Raw genomic sequence first — 6,041 nt, forward strand, 5'->3', positions numbered from 1 at the left:
CATCCAGACCTACTGAATCAGAATCTTCATTTAAATAAGATCCCCAGGTGATTCGTATGCATTAAAATTTGAAAAGTGCTGATATAGAACATAAACTTGGAAGACCCAATACCTATGTAAAATATGATTTAGGAGACAATATAAACAAAAAAGGAGTTGAAATAATCAAAGAAATAGCAAAAGAAAATAGATAAAGAAACTTTCCTGGAACTGGAAACAATATCAGCCCCACAATTGGCATACCCTACCACAAGCCAAGTGAAAAAAATGCACTATATATATCTTTGTAAAATTTCAGAACACTAAGCATGAAGAGAAAAGTCCTAAAAATTTTCAAAGAGAGGGAAAAAAGTGATTACTCAAAAAGAAATAACCACCTAATTGGCATCAATGTCTTTTCAACAATATAAGGTATTAAAAGACTATAAAGAAATTTAAAATCTAGAATTCTATACCAATTACAATTATAAATAAACTTTAAGTGAGGAATAAAGACATTTTTAGACATGAAAAAAATTCAGAAAATTTACCTCTCATCTACCTCTTCTAAAGAAAATATTATGAGGATGTACCCCCATAATATGAAAAAATAATCTAAGAAAGAAGAAGAAAAAGAATCTAAGAACAGTTTAATTTAATCCAGAGGTACAATTAAAGAAATCTCAGAATGAGCTGTAGGCCAAAAAAAGTAATGAGTAGAAATTAGAAGGAAATCCGAGGACTTTGTGGGAAAAAAAAAAGATTTATATTAATTGGAGGTGGGTTGAGAATGGCAGTGTGCATGGGCAAACAGACATAAGAGAAAAGTCATGGTGAAATATAAAGCAAGCTAAAATGTAACATTATCTGAGCGATTATTGATATATATATAATAGGTATAACATATTATATGCATTTTATTTCTTTATTATTATAATAATAATTAACAAATAAGATTTAATATTTGTCACATTATATATATTAAGCCTTTGGACTTTGGTGTTTGGAACTATATGGGACTACATTACCTTCTCCATGTGCTTAATCATACTTGGTTCTAGAAAAACTAATATTCATAATGTTCAAATATTGATTTTTTCCAGATATTTATATTTTTAAATCCAATTATAGACAATTCATGAAAGACACTGGATACAGAATCAATGTGTAAATGGAATAAATGTAATGATACCGATGTGTAAGTATAGTTATTATAATAATAATGTTTGCATATAAATTGCTTTAAGCTCTAAAAATGTAAAATATAATGATTCGGCCGGAAGGAAGAAAAGAAGGAAGTGTAGGTGCACTTATTTCTTCATCTCACCTAATACATGGAAGGTAGAGTCAGTCTAAAGCTGGTGACTGAAAAACATAATTTAAGTATATTAAGTAATAAAGGTAACCAATGGAAGAACTATATCAAAACAACAACAACAACTTAGAGGGAAATAAAGGAGAAGGGAAAAAGTAAAAGTATGAGTATATAAAATTTCTCATCTTCCATCTGGAAAGCAATAGATACTCTCTGAAGTCTTAAGAAAACCAAGAATAAAAATTGTTGTTTAGAAATATGATGGTAAATATCAGAATAGCTAAAAAAGAGAAACAAAATCATTTTCTTTAGAAACCGTTAGAGTTCAGTAGAGGACAGTGAGGATAAATTTTACTTTTCGTCCATTTCACATGTACACAAGTTTGAATATTTTACATATATAATGTTTAAAAGTAAAACATTTTAAATAAAAAAAACAATGTCAATGCAATGTATAATAGCTATCTAATTGAAACTAAGCAGAATAAGCACAGAAAATTTACTAGTAAGTATCTGTTGATTCAGTAAATGTTTTGAGCACCTACTATGTGTGTACTTTTGTGCAACATTGGGTCTGCAGCACTGAGCCAGACAGGCCTGGCCCGTATCATGCTGGAGCTCACTGTCTATCAGTAAAGATAGACATTAAACAAATAATTACACAAATAAATTGCTCGATACCCTTGTGTTACATGCTGTGAAGGATAAGTGTAAAATGAAAAAATATAACAGGGGAATTTAAGTCTGGGAGACGAGGTTGCTTTGGATGAAGTTGTATAACAAGCAAAGTTTAAAATTTTTTGATTTCTTGGTATTAAAATATAAAGGCTATTGGACACACAGGAAATAACCAGTGAGAGACAAGTGTTTAACTAAAGGCAACTAAACTACTTCCCACTTCATCACAGTTCTGTCCCTTATTCTATATAATTCAAGTCAGAAATAAAAGCATTTACAGATGTCCATGGTTTTAAATTTACTGAACTGTAGAAATCTCTCCCCAAGATGAATCAAATAACATAAAATTTTAAAAAATGAAAAAAAATAGGGTGTATTGAAAGCTGACAATTTAGCAATCTGCTGTGAAGCTAGGTAAAGATCAACCCACTTTCACATTTGGAAAAAGCATAGTGTTTCCAGAACTGTCAAGAACTTCAGGTTGTAAAGGAAGTAATTTGATGTACTGCACTTAAAAACTATTTACTTACCTATTTCCATCAGCACTCACTCACATAAACTAAGTGTGAGGATCAGAAAGCATATTTTTATTCATCCTGTATCCAACTGGGACATGGGATAGAGTGTGACAGAGTAGAGGGTCTTCTGATATGGCCAGAGGGCTGGCCAGACAGGGAGGCCTGCCCTGAGTGAAAGAGGAATTTTGGAGGGCACAAAAGGAGAATACATTAAATAATTAGGAGACCATTTTATAATTTAATAAAAAGGTCATTCTTGGCCCTTAAAACAAGTTGGGGCTTTCTCATGTGCCATGTCGGAATTGACATGGTAAGGACAATTGTAACTGCAGAGACCCCAGAGTGGACCACGTCGACTACAATGAACCTGCACCTTTCTGTACATTCACCTGACTCTGAGATTCCCACTGCCATATTATCTACAACCCCACACACACCAGTGGTCATACCCATTTTTAGTGCTTCTGGTTTTGCAACCTGTTAAACTCAACCATTTGATCAGACTGGGAGAGCAAATTGGGACACTTTGTTACTGGTTGTTCCTTTAGAAAGTATCAATCCATGTGCATTTCAAGCCCAAACCTCTATATGCACAGATGCACTGGATAGAATACACGAGAAGAGTTCATTTTTGTGCAAACCAAGCAAAGACAACCAAACAAGAAGTTTTCTTTTCCACAAATAAGAAGTTATATTTCAACTATGTACTATTGTTCTTAAAATGACAAATGCAATAATAGGTGAATAAAAGCCTTTTAACAGAAAAATCAATAGACACTAGGTTGCTGATTGCCTCCATGTGCTTCCCAGTTTTGGAAATTTTGCCAAACCCCTAGAAAACTGAAGATAGGACAATAATTTCAAAGAAGGTTAAATTTTAGCTTGACCTCCTTTGGGAAACCCAAAAAAAAAGTACTCATTTCTCAAAATGTCTTTGTTTTTTTCCTTTTGCAGGGGTACAGAGTATTTTGTTTTTGTTAAATAATTTCCAGCATTGTGATCATACTAACAATCTCTGCCTTGGGGAATATCTGATACTTTATAATAGTTTGTTGCAGAATCATCTTAGAAACATGTACACAGCATCTATTATGTGCCAGAACACTAAGTGCTTTATATATTTTAACTCATGTAAGACTTACACAGCCCTAGAAGGTTGGTATTCAGAGAGGTTGTGGAACTTCTCCAAAGTCGCACAGCTAAATGGGTGGTGGAGATGAACTCAAAAGGTCAGCCTTCAAGAGCTCTAGTGTATACAGCATATCTTGTAAATACATGTCATATTTTCACTTAGACTTTCATTATTGTTTCATCAACGTTTGTCTTGAGACTTGGTGAACCTCAGGTGTCAGTGATTCCTCTGTCTCTTGAACATTCTCTCCCTTCCGCTCGGCTCTCTCCACCTGCCTTTCCGGTCGGCCTGTCAAATAGTTAATGACCTGCACACAAACACTTACATGAACTAGTGGAGCTCAGCCTTTAAAAGAATCCTGGGGGAATCCTTTAAAGACTCTTTTACAGTATGAATAATCACCCCCTAATTTATTCATCTGTAAATTTTTGTTTTCATATAATAGATTTTTCTTCAGGCAGGGCCAACCCGAATCAGGTTTTTTTAGCTCTTCTCAATGCATCAGATTTGCTTTGCTTTGCCATTTTGTGATCCAAGAAACCAATTATTTTAACGTTCACAACAACCATTCTCCTTTAGAGTTTATAAAAGTGAAAGATATGTAGCACAAAAGCTCTTTGTTAGGGAATATTTCTCGTGAAATGGAAATTTTAGTTCCTCTTACTTACTTGGAACGCTTATTTATTCAGACACAGGATGATGAAAATAAAATTTGTGTCCAGAATATTATTTCTATTCATTTTAATTTTGTCAGGCCAGATCCAGTTTCCATAGCAGATTAAATAATTTTGTATCAACTCACTTCCCACTTTAATGTCAAGAAATTTGCTGTTTTATATGCTTACACTTTCAAGTAAATATAAGCTGACCCTGATTGCTCTAATTACCTCTTTGGTCTACTTCTTTGACTGATCTACCCTCTGGAAGGTTTAGTTTTCTGAGATCAGCAGCAAAAACCAAACTAAAGCCTATCGTTAAGTACTCTGAGCAAAAATTAAAGCAACCCAATAGTGGCTAACATTTCAAAGTTGCCACCAAGTCAATCAATGATATGAATGTACAACTTCATGCCGTAAACATATAATGGTTTTTGTCTCAGTTGCTGAACCCTACATTTGGATTTGGAGTACTCCAAGTTCAAAGTTCAAACTGAGCCCCTCTTTTTTTTTTTAAACATGTTTATTGGAGTATAATTGCTTTACAATGGTGTGTTAGTTTCTGCTGTACAACAAAGTGAATCAGCTATCCCTATACATATATTCCCATATCTCCTCCCTCTTGCATCTCCTTCTCACCCTCCCTATCCCACCCCTCTAAGTGGTCACAAAACACCGAGCTGATCTCCCTGTGTTATGCAGCTGCTTCCCACTAGCTATCTATTTTAAGGCCAGACACTATCAAACTCTTAGAGGAAAACATAGGCAGAACACTCTATGACATAAATCACAGCAAGATCCTTTTTGACCCACCTCCTAGAGAAATGGAAATAAAAACAAAAATAAACAAAGGGGACCTAATGAAACTTAAAAGCTTTTGCACAGCAAAGGAAACCATAAACAAGACGAAAAGACAACCCTCAGAATGGGAGAAAATATTTGCAAATGAAGCAACTGACAAAGGATTAATCTCCAAAATATATAAGCAGCTCATGCAGTTCAACATCAAAAAAACAAACAGCCCAATCCAAAAATGGGCAGAAGGCCTAAATAGACATTTCTCCAAAGAAGACATACAGGTGGCCAACAAACACATGAAAGGATGCTCAACATCATTAATCATTAGAGAAATGCAAATCAAAACTACAATGAGGTATCACCTTATTCATACCAGTCAGAATGGCCATCATCAAAAAATCTACAAACAATAAATGCTGGAGAGGGTGTGGAGAAAATGGAATCCTCTTGCACTCTTGGTGAGAATGTAAGTTGATACAGCCACTATGGAGAACAGTACGGAAGTTCCTTAAAAAACTACAAATAGAACTACCATATGACCCAGCAATCCCACTACTGGGCATATACCCTGAGAAAACCATAATTCAAAAAGAGACATGCACCACAATGTTCATTGCAGCTCTATTTACAATAGCCAGGACATGGAAGCAACATAAGTGTCCATCAACAGATGAATGGATAAAGAAGATGTGGCACATATATACAGTGGAATATTACTCAGCCATAAAAAGAAACAAAATTGAGTTATTTGTAGTGAGGTGGATGTATGTAGAGTCTGTCATACAGAGTGAAGTAAGTCAGAAAGAGAAAAACAAATACCATATGCTAACACATATATATGGAATCAGAACAAAAAAATGGTTCTGAAGAACCTAGGGGCAGGACAGGAATAAAGACGCAGATGTAGAGAATGGACTTGAGGACATGAGGAGGGGGAAGGGTAAGCTGGGATGAAGTGAGAGAGT

Source organism: Orcinus orca, chromosome 1 (genome assembly GCF_937001465.1).
Source record: "Orcinus orca chromosome 1, mOrcOrc1.1, whole genome shotgun sequence".
NCBI classification, from domain to species: Eukaryota; Metazoa; Chordata; class Mammalia; order Artiodactyla; family Delphinidae; genus Orcinus; species Orcinus orca.